Source organism: Phaseolus vulgaris, chromosome 7 (assembly GCF_051622355.1).
Source record: "Phaseolus vulgaris cultivar YP4 chromosome 7, ASM5162235v1, whole genome shotgun sequence".
Lineage (NCBI taxonomy): Eukaryota > Viridiplantae > Streptophyta > Magnoliopsida > Fabales > Fabaceae > Phaseolus > Phaseolus vulgaris.
In genome coordinates, this window is record NC_143504.1 from 8,186,207 (window position 1) to 8,206,922 (window position 20,716).

Genomic DNA, 20,716 nt, shown 5'->3' on the forward strand with positions numbered 1-20,716 from the left:
GAAAAACATAAGCAATATTATATACTTTAGTATGAGTAAATTTGTTTCAACATGTAGTGAAATTTTTTTTGGGCCAACACTTAATTTTTAGAGTTTGGCCATTTTAGAGTTTGGTTGGGCCAACAACACTACTAGGAAGAATCTAGAAGATTGTTTAGCATCTCTAAAAAAAACTTTGAACAAGTAAAGTGTCTCACAAATTGAAGAACATTTTATTACTTAAATCAAAGATAAAAAAGCATGTACAAAATACTTCTATTTATAGGAAAAAGTCTCTTAAAATTTCTCAAATGAGATTGTGACAAGTGTAACCTCATTATTGTTACAATTCTTTCTACTGGGAGAGTGACAAATAACATGCTGTCATTGGAGTAAAATCTTCTCAATTGAGGAGAGGAAAACATGTGGACTTTCATGTCTTCTTTGCCTACATTTCTATTTGCACCCCTCTTTTACCATTTTACACCTTACTCTTCTTTCTATTTGCACATTATTCTACTTTGACCCAAAATATAAAACTCAATACTTCTTAACTACTATATATACAATTTTTATAAGGCTAAGAAGAAGAAAAAAATTCTACAATTTCTTCATTAAAGCTCGATTTTCATTTATTTTCTTAACCTCATTTTGCGTTTACAAAACAAATTCTCTGAAACGTGTAGTGAATCCAAAAAATCACTAGAACTCCAAAATGTAAGGTATAAAATCTTAAGTCGTTCAAACTTAAATAGTATATTATTGGGTGTCATTCTATCGATTCTTTCTTAATGTAAGACAAAATTTGTTTTCTTACCTAAAAATATTACATGTGAATATCAATCGTATTGTATGCAATTATATAAACATGTAACTATGATTATGCCACATGAATTTACTTATGAATTTAAAATGTTTTTCTTACAATATTTTTCATGGATAATTTGTAGATAATTAGTTTTTACCTACGGATTTCAAGCTTTTCCTACAAATTTTAATTGTTGGTGATCCTATGTTTCTTGTAATTTTTTATAAGGGGTCTTCCCATTTTGTGTGTGTATAAAGTATTAGTAAAATTATCGACGTATGTGAAATAACTCATGTTTTCGATCCACGAGAATTGTTGGTGATGTTTCTTCCTCTACATGGATAAAAAATGAAAAAAAAGGGCATGTAAAGTTCATAAATACTCAAGTTAATACTTGGGGAGCCAACCCTTTGGCTTTTTTTAATATGTGTGCATGTGCAAGACAAACTTTGGGACACTCGGATTTACCTTGGAGTCTTACAAAATGAGATAAACTTGGCAGCATTACGCAGTGAATCATGGTTTTGTACAAGAAAACATTGAGATTATAAATGTGGACCTAATCATTTTTACTTGATTAATATTTGGAAATCACATGGCACATAAGTGTGATTTGTCCATAGCTTAAACAATAAAGGCACATCTAATTTATGATGGAGAGCAACCACACGTGAGATTGTTTAATAAATAAATTAATAAGATTTTGTTATTGGAGCACGAAACTTAAACAAATATGGAGGCACTTCCCTTTCCAATTCAATGCTCTAATTTATTCCTCCATCTTACAATTGTGGGGCTCCATTTTATTCTTTAATCTTTTTCTTTTATGTGCCTTTGTTTTTTCTTTCTCATAAATAAATATAAAGATAAGGTGTCATTCAGCACCAACTAAGAGCTTGCTGGTAGATGTAATAGTCATGAGAGCTAGTTGAATGTCCCTACCTCCAAATTTTAATTCAATATCAACCCTACTTCTTCTTACAATCAAAGTCCTTTTCTAGTTCCCTTTTTCCATGGAAAACAATTTGTGGAGACAAACACTACAAACATATTCATTATCAATTATTCAAAATAATATGATGTTGTTTTAGTAAAAGAAAAACTTTAAGGTAATAGATTTATAGATGTTAAATTACTTCTTCTTTTTTTTATACTCAAACACTACAATTATTAAATAAAAACTAAGCTTTTTTATGGGTCAGAACCATCAATAAGATACCACTTTGAAAGAGCTAGAATTATAACCTTGTGTCAAGACCTACGGGCCGGGGGATAATCTCAGGTAGACAATTTCTATATAGCGTAGGCCTCCTCAAAGGTAACGGAGGCGTGCAAAGGTTTCCTCGAGTCAGACGGAGATTGGCCCTCGAGTGCAAAGACAGAAGGGAGTTTGACTGCAAGATCCACCTGTCGAGCAGGGACAAAAGTCGACCTTAGTGATCCGACGATGCCGAGTGGAAGGATCGTCGCTGAACGAATAAAAGTTACTCTAGGGATAACAGACTGTCTTCCCCAAGAGTTCACATCGACGGAAAGGTTTGATACCAAAAAATAATTAGTTTCTATATTTACTAAATTGAATATTATACTAAACATTTATAGTTAATTAGATACCAATTTAAAAACTATTTATTAATAATAAAAAATAATATACATACCAATCATTTTTTAAACTCTAAAATAATATCTAATTTAATCAATATAATATCTAATTATTTTTTATTTTTAAAATTAATTTTTATTTAATTTTTTTAGTAGTTACACTTAAAGTTCTTAAATTCCAAATGATAACTTGTAAACGAATTCTCTCTTTAATTAAGGAAGAGAGTTTGACCAAAATATATTTTTGCATGAATATTATAGAGCATAAAACATGTGTATCATATGCGTGTATATTTGTATATAATTAATTTATTAGTATCAACATGATTTTGAAAACAGTTACTATAAAATTGAATAATTTTTAATATATGAAAATTATATATAATTGAATTATAATACAACTCTTCACTGCAATGTATTCTTATTAAAGTTTAATATATATATATATATATATATATATATATATATATATAATCTAAATCAAACAAGCATCGCAAGGAAGATTAAGCTAATAATTAATGATATAAATAATAATGAAATAAATAAATATCAAATCAATAAATCAATTGATATAGCAACATAATTAAGTCAGTAGCTATTTAATTATTTAATTGGGTAAATATGTTTTAATTTTTTCAGTTTAAAGCTACTAATACCGTTCCAAAATTATTAGTTAGACCTTAGTTTGTCTTTTTTTTTTGTCAACAAAAAATGAAATAAAATTAAGGGGATACAAAGGGGTATCCCAACCCTTTTACACCTTAGTTTGTCTTTATCGATATCATCCATTATTAGTTAGTCCTTATATTATCTCATTTTCAAAATATATAGAGAAATCAACAAAATTTGTGACAATTGGCTTAATCATTGTTATTTCCAATGTTTTAGTTTTTGTTACTATTTTAAGATTAGCACTTGATTATATAGGCATGAATGCTTATTTTTTTTAATGGTAACTAATATTGTTTAATGTTTTATCTTTGTTACAAATTCAAAACCTAAGATGTGATATTATTTTGCTAGTGGTAACATGAAAAGGAATGTTATGTCTTTGTGATTGTCCATTTATTTTAGTTTTTCATAAATATAGTTTTCGAAACAATCTTATTTAGATGCACTGTTCATAAATTAGATTTAAGTATTTCTTTTTAAAAGAGATTCAAAACTTAATTATGACGGACTAAAAAACGTAATTTTTGTAAATGTGTTTTAGTTATTATAAATATATGAATTATTTTCTTTTCAATCCTACCAAAATATTTGTTTCTTTAAATATCTAACATTTTTTTAATTATTTTTTAGTAATTGCTTTGATTCTAAAAATGAAAAAAGATATATAATTGAAGTAACAAAAAATATTTCAATTAAGATAATTAGATTCTTCGATACACATTATTTAATTAAGTAATACACTCCTTATTTAGTATAAATAAGATATATATATATATATATTATTTTTTATTTAATAATTTACTTTTAACATTCATATATTAATAGTTTAATTTTGTTAAAATATTTTGATTTACTTAAACTCTTATAATTTATTTTCTATATATTAATTTTGATATTATAATTTTGAATTATTGTAAAATATTTTCTAATTTTATAACCAAAAAATGTATATCTAAAATATAATATAATATATTTTATATTTATCTATTAAAATATACTAAAATTATATGTTCTATAAAAATAATAATAATTTTTCATCTTTATACAATATAAATTAATTTTATTCATAATATACTAATATTTTGTGATTCATTATTTTTTTTCTTAGAAAAAAAAAATATATATATATATATATATATATTTGATTAATTAAATTAAAAATTATTTTATAATTTAAAAATATTTTTTTAAATTAATATAAAAAATTGTTACTACAAAAAAAATGTATATTATCGTGGGGTAAAAACGAAGGCTAAGTATGAAAAACCTACGCAAAATGTCATTATCGTCGGCATAGCGTTAATAAGAATTTTGAAGCTAATATATATTGGCGGGTGCAGATGACACATGGCGGGTGTTTTTTGCGTAGGTCAAGCGTGGGCTTAGCCTACAAGGAGTTTGGAAATTTATAAAAAATTGTGAGTTTGACCTACGCTAAGCTCACAGAAAATTATATTAGCGTGAAATAAACTCACGCTAAGCCCACACAATTATATTAGCGTGGGCCAAGCCTTCAAAATGTCCAAATAGATTGAGTTTAGTTACGAGGGGTACACAATAAGAGTAGGCTAAGCCTTCATGTTGGCAACAAATTAGCGTGGGCTTAGCCTTCAAAATATTTTTTATATTATTTATTTGAAAAATTGTAGGCTTAGCCTACAAGTTTGGCACACAAAGAATTTCACGTAACTACAGTTTCTAGTTTGAAATATATTTTTATTGAAATAAATCAATTTAAAAAATAAAACTATTTTTTTATTAAAATAAATTAATTTTAAAATTACATTAACTAATGTGAAATCAATTTTAAATTACTTTATTTCTCTTTTTCTTATTGCATTTATCCTATTTTTTTACCTATTTCATTTTTTTCAATATAATTATTCAAGATAAAATTATTTTAGGGGCAATCTAATATGAATAAATGTTTTTCTTACTAAAAATATTTTATTTATAACTTTTTTTTAAGAAATATTTAGTTACGTTAGTTTGGTTGAAAAGAATGTATGAGGATTTATAATGATGGTAAAAGTCTATATCTTATATACTAAAACTAATTTAAATTTTTTAATTAAAAAGCTAAAATTGAGAGCGTTAAGTAAAGTAAATGTTGAAACTCTGTAGTTCATAATGATAAAGCATAAGCCTAATAGTTACTTTTGTCTGCAAAGCTAACTACACTCTTAATATTTTACCCTCCAGACAAACCAAAATTTCCAAAAACAAATTACCAACTTTATATATTTTGCTTCATCAAGAAAATAAATATTCTAGTTTATTCTATTTGCATGCCAAAGGAAGAAAAAAAGCAAGGGAAGAACATAAGAGGAAAATAAGAAAGGTAAGCAACAAATATACAAATAACTAAATGGTGTTTTGAATGTATCAGTTTCCTTCGAATGCCACCAAGACAGGAAACATGTCAAATGAATTAAAGGGGAACACTTAAGGGGTGTCTCAACCCTTATACAAAGAAAGCTTACAAAATAACAAGCATAAAGATCTAGGTTCCTTTGGTTCTTGTTTTAACATAACAAGAAAGAGCCTAAAACTAAAGAGATCATCCACATAACAAATGACTACAAACATTCCCAAAGAACAAGGACACACACTCAAACAAACTATGCTTAACACCCTGCTACTAAACTTGAAAACAACAGTGCCTAGGCTCCAAAAAGAACATCAAAATTGTAGCAAAAACAGCATCAAAACAGCACCAAAACTGCAGCATAAATCAACATTTATACAGCATAAAACCAGCTAAAAACAGTACCAAAACTACAGCAGAAAACCAACATTTGTACATCATAAAACCAGCACTAAAACTGCACCAAAACAACACCAAAACTGCAGCAGAAAACCAACATTTATACAGCATAAAACCAACAAAAAGAAGTACCAAAACTGCAACAGCAAACCAACATTTGCACAACATAAAAACCAGCAAAACCAGCACCAAAACTGCAGCAGAAAACCATCATAATCCTAGCAGCTACTTCGTGATATCTAACTCCCCCTGCATAATCATAATCATAAGTTGAGCTATTAAAGCCTACCCTGCTTAAAACAAATCAGTATCTGCTACTATCTAATCACCCACCAAAGGAAAATAAACTTCTACTTTCTGATTATTTTGTACATTATCAAACTTCATCAAGAGCAGTATGCGACATCAATGAAGGTAATGAAACATAATCTAGTTAATACAAGGAAAAGCAAGTTATAGTACCATACATAGATATTGTTTTAAGAAAACTTACAAAAGGACGAACTCAAGGCAGGGGTTGATCATCAAAGCTCTGAGCACAGTGAGGGTGAACCTGACTTGTGCTTGTTGAGGTGTCACCCTGTTGTCGCTCCATCATCATGGTTAACTTTTTCTCCATGAACTTTATTTTATCCTCCAACATTGCACAATTTTGATTTTCTTGAGCAGCTATTTGAGTTGCTTGATCAACTCTTTCATTTGCTTGCATCACTTGTTGATGAAGTTGTTCATTATGAGAAAAGTAATCACTGGAAGGAGAAAGTATTGAAGGTTGGGTTAGGGAAGACACTCCATGGCGAATGTTGGAAGCCAAGTCTGCAGTGCCATAACATCGACCTCTACTCTTGCCTCCAACAACATCCTTCCAGCATTGAAGTTTTGTTGTTGGATTGATCGGTTGGCTGTTGGAAGTTGATCCTTCAGAGTTGTCAAATTGGAGGGCTTTCAATCGCTCATGGTAGGTTTCCTAGTTCATTGTGAAAAATTGTAAGTGGGACAATAATAATATAAATCATGTATACAAAAGTAGAGTAATAACTTACGTAAGTCTGTTTGGCACGACTATCTACCCAAAGTCCATCCTTCTTAGTGTGTGTGGCTATGAATAATTCATCGGGTTGAACCGGCCGGCCAAATTTTCGTTCCTAAAATAAATGGAAAAGTTACCAATATTAGATATTATCTACTAAATTTAGGCTTATGCAATAAAATATAGATACTTACTAGGCCCAATGCAATGTCGAGGTGTGATTTACGACCAATAGAGTGCAATGCCCCACCTCGAGTCGATGACCTATTCAATTTATTTTGGATTGATTGTTCTTTGAACTTTTTCGAATTCCAATAGTCCAAGAGACCAATCCATGCTTGTTCACTAATCCAGTTAGGTCTAGTTACTTTCATCCTAGCTTTACCAAGCATATCAGAGAGGCGTTTTCTCACCTTTGACTCATACACTTTTCTAATTTTCCACTCATCATGAGGGGCCCAAGTCACTCGAGTCTGTAAAAAGAACAACAGATTTAGATAAAAGTTATTGAATATAATAAATGCTTAAATGGAAATGAGTGAAAATGTTATGTTAAGATCACCTTAAATTCAGTCCACCATTTAAGTTGGACTTCCTCTGGTGTTTCGTCATAGTGATAGTAAGGACCCTAAATTGTGACCTAATTGCATGTCCAATTGCCTTAGTAGCACAATGATTAGGTGTCCATCTACAAAACATGCAAACCAAAATGTTAAACATGAAGTATAGCAAATAATTCACAATAAAGTTCAATGCGATAATAAACTTACCCTTTACCCACTGGTCGAATGATGACTCTCCCACTACCATCATGTTCTTCATCAGGGATATCATGGTGTGTCGTGGGTTGTACTGGCGTATTAGGGGAGGGTTGCACTGATGCCTGAGTAGGCTGAACTGATGTATGAGTGGGTTGCACTGATGCCCGAGTGGGCTGAACTGATGTAAGAGTGGGTTGCACTAGAATTTGAGGAGTCACCTGAACGGATGGAGCACTAGAGAAGTGAACTAATGAGGGATTAGATGTGGACTATAATGGAATGTAAGTGGGAAAGAGCGTCGGAGTATACGAATATTGGACTGCTAGAGCCACGGGCGACAGCACTGGTATAATACGAGAGGTATAAGGAGGAACATTGTCCTGTCACACAGCAGAACGAAAGGATGAGGAGGGGGTTGAGGAGGAAGGGGTCTGTAACATCCCTAACTTTTACTTTTAAAAAAAAATAAATAAAAAAAAAATATGCGTACAATATCTAACTAACGTACAATATCTAATTAACGTACAATATCTAATTAACATATAAACATATATTGTTTTCTCATATTTGTATCTCAAAATATATTCCTCTTCATAAGGATTTAATATATACATCCAAAAAGTTTAAAAACAAAACAAAACAGAGCATTCAATTTAAATCTATCTAATCCTTCTGCTGCTCATTGAGGAGCTCTATTACCTGCAATCTCATCTGCTCCCGTGTAAATACACGATCATCACAGTTAGAGAAACAAACACAAACAAATTACAGGATAAGCTATCTATATAAAATGTTTTGATATAATTTAAATTTCAAATTAATAAGCATAATTCATCAATTCTCATATGATTTCTCAAACCAATTCATTTTTCATATGTCAGACTTTTACTGACTCACAACACATAGACACTCGACTCTACTTCCGGAAGACTCGTGTATTGAAATTAGCATCCAGAGACCTGCACCTGTCATACTACTGCTGTGAAACCCACACAGCCATGCACATAATTATCTCAATATCTCATCATCTTCATATGACAGGTAAATCCATTTGATATGCTCTGATCAGTTCTTTCAAACCTCAGAATCAGCCAAATGGACCTCCTTCGACTCTCACCAACTGAATAACTTCATCTATTTGATTCCATTATATCAGTAGAGTCAGGATCGTCTCATTCACAGGACACTCACAAATCAATACACCCTAATAACAATCTCAACATGGTATTTCCTTTCCTGAAAATACTACGTCTTCATCACACTTTAACCTCATTACATACATCATTTAACATATCAATGCACCACTCAATCACTTCATATATATATATATATATATATATATATATACTTTCTAAACAATCCAAATATATCTCAAACTTTACTTAAAACACATAATTAATTCCAAATATATGCTCTTTAAATCAATCATCGTCTGAAATCACACAACCACTTCTCATTCAAACATCTCACTTAAGTAATTCAACCAAAATATTCAAAAGGAATAGTTCAACTCATTTATATTATCATTCAAACACTTTCAATTCTCAATCACAAACAGTTTCAACAAATTATTCTCATAACAGATTCAAAATCAACCATTCCAGTCAATATATTACTTTACTCTTTAAGAGAGACAATCCTGCAAGCAAAAATAATTGGAATTGGTGACCACGTCACCTCCACATCCAGAATCTTCTAACCTAGGGTTTTATTGAAAATAATAAGACTAGCTTCCCTTACCTGAACTTTAGCTTATGCTCACTAAGAGCTCCAAATCTACCCAAAAGCTAAAGGTAATTAACCTGCACCACAGAGTCCTAATCAAAATCTAACTATACAGAGATTAACCCGTACAAAATCTAATATTAACCCGTACAAAATCTAATAAGATCAAAATTAACTCAAAAGAAAAAGGAGTCAAGAAGAAACTTACTCTATCTGATATTTTGATCCAACAAACTTATAGGGTTCATTACCAAGAGTCTAACGGCAGACTTCGATCGCCAAACTGATAAGCGAGGTAGTCAGAATCTTAAAGAAAAGGAGAGGAAAGGAAAAAGAGGAACAAAACTGAACTTACTCTATAAGAGATTCTGATCGGGTAGACTTGTAGTCTTTGCTGCCAGGAGTCTAATGGCGTACTCTGATCGTCAAACAGATGAACGAGGAGGTCAGAATCTTAGAGAGAAGGGAGAGAAAGGAAAAGGGTAACTTTTAGAGAGATGGTAGTTATTTTAAAATGAAACCTGAATAACTGAATTTTCTATTTATATGTCATTTTCATTTTAATAATAAAATATTCAGGTATCATTTAAAATATACCACTTCTACTCTAAGGTTATTTTCTAGATCCTTACATTCTCCCTAACAAGAAAAATTTTCGTCCCCGAAAATTGACTTACCAGAAAAGAGATATGGATAGGTTTCTCTAATGGTTTATCCCACACCACCTTCACCATACTGATGGTCTTGCCTCTGAGCTGTTTACTCTGATGGTCTTCAATCCTGACTGGTTTTGCTTCAAAAGACAAGTTATCCTTGATTTGCACATTATCCACTTCCAACACATGACTAGGGTCTGGGATGTACTTCTTTAGCTGTGATACGTGAAAGACATTATGCAGGTTTGCTAATTGAGGAGGTAGAGCAATCTCATAAGCCACTGGACCTATCTGCTTTAGGATCTGATATGGTCCAACAAACTTAGGAGATAACTTCCTTGATTTGATAGCTCGTCCTACACCTTTGGTTGGTGTCACTCTCATGAACACATGATCTCCAGCTGCAAACTCCAAAGGCTTTCTCCTCTGATCTGCATATGATTTCTGCCTACTTTGAGAAGCTTTCATTTTGTCTTGTATCTGCTTCACCTTCTCAGTGGTCTGTTGAATTAACTCTGGCCCAACCAAAACTGTTTCACCGTCCTTATACTAACATAAAGGAGTTCTGCATTTCCTCCCATTCAAAGCTGCATATGGTGCCATCCCAATACTGGCATGATAACTATTATTATAAGTAAACTCCACCAGAGGCAACATCTCATCCCAACTTCCCAGATGATCCAAGATACATGTCCTCAACAGATCTTCTAAGGATTGGATCGTCCTCTCAGACTGCCCATCTGTTTGAGGATGATATGCAGAGCTCATTCTCAATCTAGTTCCCAAAGAATCTTGTAAACTCTGCCAAAACCGTGAAGTAAACCTAGGATTTCTATCTGAAACAATACTAGAAGGCACCCCATGCAATCTTACAATCTCTTTGATGTACAATTGTGCCAACTTAGTCATAGATATTCTCAAATTAACTGGAAGAAAATGAGTGCTCAACTATTACCAGACTGCATCATGACCCCTTACTGATCTTGGTAAATGAGTAACGAAATCCATAGCAATGTTATCCCATTTCCACTCAGGAACATCTAACTGTTGTAACAAACCACCAGGTCTCTGATGTTCTACCTTTGCCTTCTAACATGTTAAACATGTAGCAACATATAGAGCTATTTCTTTCTTCATGCCTGACCACCAAAATGACTCCTTCAAATCTTGGTACATCTTATTCATACCGGGATGTGGACTAAGATAACTCTTGTGACCCTCTTCTAGGATCATTCTCTTCAGTTCTTCATTTGCAGGTATGCAAATTCTGTCATTAAATCTTAAGATCTCATCTTCTCCCATCACAAAGTCTTTAGCCTGATTTGTACCCAGTAAATCCATAGTACGCTTCAGAGTAGGATCCTCTAACTGCTTTTCCTTTATCATTCCAAGAAAATCATTAGTTATAGTTAACTTACTACAACTAATATGATCAACATGAAATTTCACTCCTAAATTTAGATCTCTGAATTGCTCAATCAACTTTTGTTCTTCAATCATCATGGTTGACACCTGTACTGACTTTCTACTCAAAGCATCTGCAACTACATTAGCCTTCCCTGGATGATACATCAGTTGGAAATCATAATCCTTCAAAAACTCCATCCATCTTCTTTGTCTCATATTCAACTCTTTTTGATCAAACAAGTATTTCAAACTTTTATGGTCACTGAACACCTGAAATTGAGCTCCATATAAATAATGCCTCCAAATCTTCAAAGCAAACACCACAGCTGCCAATTCTAAGTCATGAGTTGGATAGTTTCTCTCATGAACTTTGAGTTGCCTTGAAGCATATGCAACTGGTCTTTTCTCTTGCATCAAGACACAACCCAAACCCTGATGTGAAGCATCACAGTAAACTTCAAAAGGTTTTCCTGTATCAGGAATCACTAACATCGGAGCACTAGTTAACCTTTTCCTCAGCTCTATGAAACTCTGCTCACATCTGTTAGTCCAAGCAAAAGGTTGATCTTTGCGGGTTAACTGAGTCAAAGGAGCTACTACCCTGGAAAAATCTTCAATGAACCTCCGATAGTAGCCAGCTAGACCCACAAAACTCCTTATCTCAGTCACTGTCTTTGGACGTTCCCATTGAAGCACTGCCTCCACTTTGGCTGGATCCACTGAGATCCCCTGAATTGATATTACATGCCCTAAGAAGTTGACTTCCTTCAGCCAAAACTCACACTTAGAGAATTTAGCATATAATTGCTTCTCCCTCAAAATCTCCAACACTGTCTTCAGATGCTCTTCATGCTCTCCCTTAGTCCTTGAATAAATAAGTATGTCGTCTATAAAGACTATAACAAACTTATCCAAGAAAGGACGAAAAATTCTATTCATGTAATCCATGAACAAAGCTGGAGCATTTGTTACTCCAAACGGCATCACCACATACTCATAGTGTCCATAACGAGACCTAAAGGCTGTCTTCTGAACATCTTCAGCCTTTACCAAAATCTGGTGGTATCCAAATCTCAGATCAATCTTTGAGAATACTGAGGCTCCATGTAACTGATCCATCAAATCATCAATTTTGGGCAGAGGATATTTGTTCTTGATGGTCAACTTATTCAACTGTCTGTAATCTACACACAACCGAGACCCTCCATCTTTCTTCTTAACTAGAAGCACCGGAGCTCCCCATGGAGATACACTTGGTCTGATGAATTGTTTCTCCAACAAATCTTCAACTTGCTTCTTTAGTTCAATCAACTCTGCTGGAGCCATTCTGTAAGGTGCCATTGACACTGGCCCAGCTTCAGGTACCAAATCAATAGAGAATTCTACTTCTCTCTTAGGAGGTAATCCAGGTATTTCTTCTGGAAATACATCCATGAAATCCTTCACCACATGTATACTACTCATTTCTTCTTCATTCTTAACTTCCATCTGAGTTAAGATTACAAAACACTTTGATCCTTCTTTCAATTCTGACCACACTTGTTGAGCAGACATCCCATATGACTTCTTGGAATCTGAAAACACTATTTTCTGTTGACCACAATCTATGAGAATGTGATTGGCAGATAGCCAATCCATCCCTAAGATAACATCTAAGTCCTGAAGAGGTAGACAGATCAAATTTATTTTGAACCTGCGTCCCTCTACTATTACTGGACATTCAGAGCAAACTGTAGAGGTTAAAACTTTTCCTGATGTTGGTGTAGAGACCAACAATTCAAACGACAACTCCTTTACTAGAAGACCCAACTCCGCTACACATAAACTCGACACAAAAGAGTGTGTCGCTCCAGAATCAAATAAAACTTTCACATATCTACCAGCTATATAACATACACCTTGTACCAAGTTACCTGACTGAGATGCTTCAGCTCCTGACATAGCAAACACCCTTCCAGTTGCTTGGGGTCTACCACCTCCTCCTCTTCCTGACTGCAAGTTACCTCCAGGAATTATCCTCCTCCTATTAGGGCAATCTTTTGATAGATGTCCTTCTTTCTGACAAGTATAACACTTTCTCTCCGATGAAAGTTGAGGACAATCTTTCTTCAAATGGGGTCCAGCACAGTGATAACATGTGGGTCTCCATGGTTGTTGTTGCTGAAACTGTGGTAGAGATGTTCCTGTCCTATGTTGTGGAGGTCTAGCATAAGGTTTATGTTGTTGATGCTGCACCTTGGCCTTCCCACTGGAAGACCCTCCTTGGTGTGATCTGATCACCCTGGAATCACCATTTTCCAGGGTCTCCACCATCTTCGCCTTCTCCACCAAGGCGGGAAACTCTCTAATGCACATAGGAGCTATAGTCTTCTTCAGCTCATGTTTTAGACCTTCTTCAAACTTCCTACACCTCCAAGCCTCAGAGGTAGCTTGGGTGTAGAATCTGGCTAGGTACTCAAACCTAGTAGCATATGCATTCACTGACATCTCTCCTTGTTCCAACCTGAGGAATTCAGCTTCCTTTACAAACCTTGCACTATCTGGAAAATATTTCTCTAAAAACTTCACTTTGAAACTCTCCCAGTCTAATACTTCATCTCTAGCTTCCATCATCTGTTGAGCTCCCATCCACCAGAACTCTACTTCTCCAGACAATAAATATGTAGCAAATACCAATTTCTTATCCTCAGGGCAGAAGGTTGCCCTAAAGATCTTCTCTAAATCTCTTATCCATTGGTCTGCTTGGTCAGGAGTGGCATTCCCAGTGAACTTAGGTGGGTTGTGTCTCATGAACTCTGTCAGTCCCATCTGCTCCTGAGACTGACTGACATGGGAAGCTGTTGCACCAGATCTAGCAATCTCCCAATGATTCATTGCTGCCTGGTGATTCTAAGCCATTGCCATATTCTGTTGTTGAATAGCATTTGCCATCATCTCAATAGCCCTGGCAATCTGGTTCATCTCAGAAGAAGGTTGGGGAGGGGTAGGAGGTCTAGGAGACATGCTATACAACAGAAAAGAAAGATTTAGGATGAATCTAAAAAATCATAAGTTTTACTAACAACCTAACTAAAGCACATATAAACAATCCCATAACCCTTAGGTCTCCTAAGGTTCGAACAGCTCTGATACCATAATGTAACATCCCTAACTTTTACTTTTTTTTAAAAAAAAAAATAAAAAAAAAATATGCGTACAATATCTAACTAACGTACAATATCTAATTAACGTACAATATCTAATTAACATATAAACATATATTGTTTTCTCATATTTGTATCTCAAAATATATTCCTCTTCATAAGGATTTAATATATACATCCAAAAAGTTTAAAAACAAAACAAAACAGAGCATTCAATTTAAATCTATCTAATCCTTCTGCTGCTCATTGAGGAGCTCTATTACCTGCAATCTCATCTGCTCCCGTGTAAATACACGATCATCACAGTTAGAGAAACAAACAAATAACAGGATAAGCTATCTATATAAAATGTTTTGATATAATTTAAATTTCAAATTAATAAGCATAATTCATCAACTCTCATATGATTTCTCAAACCATCAAGTGTCTATTACATTCATAAAATTCATTTTTCATATGTCAGACTTTTACTGACTCACAACACATAGACACTCGACTCTACTTCCGGAAGACTCGTGTATTGAAATTAGCATCCAGAGACCTGCACCTGTCATACTACTGCTGTGAAACCCACACAGCCATGCACATAATTATCTCAATATCTCATCATCTTCATATGACAGGGTAAATCCATTTGATATGCTCTGATCAGTTCTTTCAAACCTCAGAATCAGCCAAATGGACCTCCTTCGACTCTCACCAACTGAATAACTTCATCTATTTGATTCCATTATATCAGTAGAGTCAGGATCGTCTCATTCACAGGACACTCACAAATCAATACACCCTAATAACAATCTCAACATGGTATTTCCTTTCCTGAAAATACTACGTCTTCATCACACTTTAACCTCATTACATACATCATTTAACATATCAATGCACCACTCAATCACTTCATATATATATATATATATATATATATATATATACTTTCTAAACAATCCAAATATATCTCAAACTTTACTTAAAACACATAATTAATTCCAAATATATGCTCTTTAAATCAATCATCGTCTGAAATCACACAACCACTTCTCATTCAAACATCTCACTTAAGTAATTCAACCAAAATATTCAAAAGGAATAGTTCAACTCATTTATATTATCATTCAAACACTTTCAATTCTCAATCACAAACAGTTTCAACAAATTATTCTCATAACAGATTCAAAATCAACCATTCCAGTCAATATATTACTTTACTCTTTAAGAGAGACAATCCTGCAAGCAAAAATAATTGGAATTGGTGACCACGTCACCTCCACATCCAGAATCTTCTAACCTAGGGTTTTATTGAAAATAATAAGACTAGCTTCCCTTACCTGAACTTTAGCTTATGCTCACTAAGAGCTCCAAATCTACCCAAAAGCTAAAGGTAATTAACCTGCACCACAGAGTCCTAATCAAAATCTAACTATACAGAGATTAACCCGTACAAAATCTAATATTAACCCGTACAAAATCTAATAAGATCAAAATTAACTCAAAAGAAAAAGGAGTCAAGAAGAAACTTACTCTATCTGATATTTTGATCCAACAAACTTATAGGGTTCATTACCAAGAGTCTAACGGCAGACTTCGATCGCCAAACTGATAAGCGAGGTAGTCAGAATCTTAAAGAAAAGGAGAGGAAAGGAAAAAGAGGAACAAAACTGAACTTACTCTATAAGAGATTCTGATCGGGTAGACTTGTAGTCTTTGCTGCCAGGAGTCTAATGGCGTACTCTGATCGTCAAACAGATGAACGAGGAGGTCAGAATCTTAGAGAGAAGGGAGAGAAAGGAAAAGGGTAACTTTTAGAGAGATGGTAGTTATTTTAAAATGAAACCTGAATAACTGAATTTTCTATTTATATGTCATTTTCATTTTAATAATAAAATATTCAGGTATCATTTAAAATATACCACTTCTACTCTAAGGTTATTTTCTAGATCCTTACAGGGTCGAAGAAGAAGAAGGGGTCAAAGAAGAAGAAGGGGTGGAGGAAGAGGGCATGGAGGATTGAGGAAAACGGGATTGGGGTGATGGGCCAGAATAAGGAATGGACCCTAGTTCTATTGCAAGACCGCCATGCATAGATGTGTGAACTCCACGCCTAGCATTGTTATGTCTGATAACAGAACCATCCCTTCCTCTAGTCCTAGGCATTTTTCCTGGAATAAAAATGGCATCATAAAAAAAGAAAGCATAATAATCTGATCTAATTTAATCACAAAAAAGAAAGCGGGAAAAAATTTAATGTATAATGTTACTTGGAGACATGTTTTGCATGATTATAAAAAACAATGGAACTGATTTTTAGTGTTTGAACTTGGGAGAACTAGCTAATAAACATCAAAACCAGGTCAACTTTAACCATATTCATCTAATCCATATTCACCACAAAAAAGAGAGAAGAAAGAAGAAGAAAAGAAAAGTAACCTGAAATTCAAATGATCGGCTGACAAGGTTCAGACCAAAGCTGACCAATTGTTGAAGTGGGATTACAGTATGCTGCAAATAAATCCAGGTCAAAGTATGTTAAGTGCTTTGTAAATAAAATCTTTCATGAAGCTATAGAAAGAATAATGGCATGAAGGCTCGAACTTAGGACTTCTGCAAACTACCTAAACAACACCCCAGTGGCTTCAAACACTAGTGTTTTAAAGCTACCCAATGGCTGTAATGTAAAGAATTCAAACAGGTTACGGGCCTCTTATTTTTTACCAGTAGAAGAGGATGACTGAGAAGGTAAGCTAAATGAAGGAGTTCAATCAATGGCATGAAGGAGTTCAATCAGGAACAGAAAGACTTTGAAAGCAAAGGCGTGCTGACATAAACATGGTGTCGTTGAACTACATGCCACCAGCAGTGTCCAAAAAATGTCGAACGGTCTAAAAAAACAAAACAACAGAGACTAAGGCCAGTGAATCCTAAAGTAATATTCGAACAGTGTAAAAAATACAAAACTAATAAAAACCAGTGAATCCAGTAATAAAAACAGGGGACAAGACCAGTGAATCCAGTAATAAAAACAGGGGACCCTTACTGGTGGATTTTATGATTCTGGCATATTAAGTTTACCTTCACCATGAGAGATGCACGCAAAATTTAAGGTGCTAGGGCAAGAATCACTGAGAATCACTGAAAATCAATAACACAATGTTAGGGCAAAAATGAGAGTAGGAATCAAAGATAAAATTACACATAGCACAGAAAGAAAGGAATCGAGATGAAAACCTAGGGCAAAACCGCAAAGACTCCGTTTGCGTTCTCACGGTGGCACGGCTACTCCATCACGGTGACACGCTGCTTAAGCTCAAGCGTTGACGGTGAACGACGATGATCCCCTCTATGTATGAACGACAGTGGCACGCTACTTATGAACGATAGTGGCACGCTACTCACGCTCAAGCTGAAGGCTATGAACTACGATGACTTCTCCCGTATGAAATGCATTCCCAAAATTTTCTCAAAATATTCAAAACTTTAACAATTAAGAATTTTCAAATAAACAAAAATTATTTGTTTGCGTGGGCTTCACCTTCAGAATTTAATTCTTTGTTTAAATTTAATTTAAAATGTTTAGCGTGGGATAAACCTTCAAACATTTAAATTTTTATTATTTTTATACTTTTAATAGTGGTCGTTCCACCCACGCAACTTTTTTTTTTTTTTTAAAAAAAAGTTTGCGTGGGTATAATCCACGTTTTCTCACATTTTATTTGAATTTTGTGAATAGCGAAGGCTTATTTGACACTATTTAGTGTCGACCTAAGACCTTCGCTTTTTTTCTTCAGCTAAATAAGCAATTTCTTGTAGTGTGTTCGTAATATATGAAATTATTTAAAATATATAAGTGATTATCTTATTTATACAATATTAAATATAATACTTAATTAAATAGTTGACTTTAAAAATCTAATAACTTTAATTATTACTTTATAATTTCAGTATTATACTAATTATAATTAATAAGAACGACTAAAAGGTACCACAAAAAATCTCATAAACGTTTAAAATTAAAAATAACTAGAGATGCTTAAATAAGAGAAAATGATATTTATTTGGATTAAATAAGAACAACATTTATATGTTTAAATCAATTCTTTTATAATAGTTTTAAATTATGTAAAGATAAAAAATATATTTTTCTTTATATTACATATAATTTCAATATGTTATAATTATTAATTCTAAAATTTAATATATATTTTATTATTTTAATTTTTTATATAAAATATTTGTTTACGATACATCAAAATTATTTTACGACGATTCAATATTGTAATATCAAAATTAGTATATAGAAAATAAATTATAAGTTCTAAGGAATATTATTATTTTTAATAAAAATACAGTATTCAAAGTAAATAATTGAATGACTATATATATGATTAATATATATTACTTAATTAAATTATATCTCAAAAATATTATAATCCTCTTAATTTGAAATATTATTTTATCTTAATTATATTAATTAATCTATTTTATTTTTACCGTTAAATTGATTATATAATTAGTAATAAGGACTAGAAATGGTGGTAAGAGAATTTTAGAGATTTAAATTTATTAAATAGTTTTTAAGGAATTATAGTGGGATGAACCATATCTACTAAAACTTAAAATATATTTAAATCTTCTTTGGTTTTTTACTAAGATTCCATTTTATTGGAATAAATATATGAGGGAATGAATTAAAAATAGATAAGAAATAAATAAAGAATTAAAGATATTTGGTTGAAAAAAAAAGTAGAAAAAAGAAAGATAGCAAAATAAGTAAAAGAAAAAATATTGTAAGTCTCGTCCTTTTTAAAATTATTAATTACATTGTAGTGCATGCACTCTGTCAAGTTTAAAATATGTATTTAAGTGAGGGGCAAAATTCATTGTACAATTTGACTAAATAAATTACTACTGCAAAGTCTACCATATCTGAATCGTTGACCAGTCATTTCTTTATATATACAATTCACTTAAAAATATCTCCTACCCCTAAACATAAATTTATATTAGAAGTGGAGAAAATAATTTTTTACTTTTTTTAATAAAATGTGAAACATAAAGAAACAAAAAAAACATATAATAAAAAAGTAGTATTATTAAGAGGAATATTAAAATTTAATGATTTGCAAGTATTATATATGTAGTATAATACTTGCATTCAGAATATTTTAGAAGGTAATTTATCTTTATAAAACATTACAAAAGTTTTAGGACAAAATATATTATCTTGAGAGATTTTTAAAAAATTAAAATTATAAAAAATTTAGTAAAGTAATTTGATTATTTAAAAGTAAAAATTTAAATTATACTTAAAAAGTATAAATTTTAAATTTTTTATATACTCATATATTTTATTTTTTTATATTCTCTTTTTTATTCAACTAATATATTCTTGACTTTAGATTATTGATTGAATTGAAATTAAAAAATCATTCATTCAATTGTGATGGGAATTTAACATTTTTTTAATAATGTTGAATTGTGATGGGAATTTAACATTTTTTTTAATAATGTTGGTGAGTATTTCTTTTAATTAAGGTGTTTTTTTGTCAATATCAATGATATTTTTTATTTGATGATAGTAATTTTTACTTCATGTTAGTCAAAGTTGATTTTCTTCCAACATTTACCAAAGTTATTTATTTTACCAACATAGGTACCAATGAGAAGTCTACTCACTTCCATTCTCACCTATAGCTACATTTGTTTTGTATCATGTCCGATCATTAGAGTACAAACACATAAACACATACCATCATGCATGTCACCATCATCATTAAATCATAATTATACTCATATTATGCATATGGATGTAATGAATTCACATTTAGTCACGCATCATGTTTTGACAAAATGCAAGGCATCCTCTAGAAGACTATAGACCATGATAAACAAGTTCTAGATGGCACACAACATTTTCTACCAACCATATATAAGTCTCTTTCAGTTTCTCCTCATTTAAAGTCTTATTTAAATTATTAGAGAATCGTGAATCCAAGTTTATCATCATCTAAGTTCTTATACTTCCCTAAGTATCCATGCACCCACCAAAGTCATACAAATTACCCATTTAGGTCACCTATATAAGGTCAAACCTTATATACATATAGACAAACACATATACATATATATAACGAAGGACTACCAAAAAAATACATATGTCATGCATACATCA

General features: G+C 32.3%; 1 pseudogene across 1 annotated transcript; it reads right to left on the reverse strand.

The window, feature by feature from the left end:
- Window positions 1-5,416: 5,416 nt before the first annotated feature.
- On the reverse strand, window positions 5,417-8,330 carry LOC137828440 (uncharacterized; annotated as a pseudogene). Its single transcript, XR_016522993.1, has 6 exons — window positions 8,319-8,330; window positions 7,629-7,888; window positions 7,421-7,546; window positions 7,053-7,331; window positions 6,872-6,973; window positions 5,417-6,795 (listed from the first exon to the last, which is right to left on the reverse strand). The product of XR_016522993.1 is annotated as an uncharacterized LOC137828440 (transcript).
- Window positions 8,331-20,716: the final 12,386 nt, after the last annotated feature.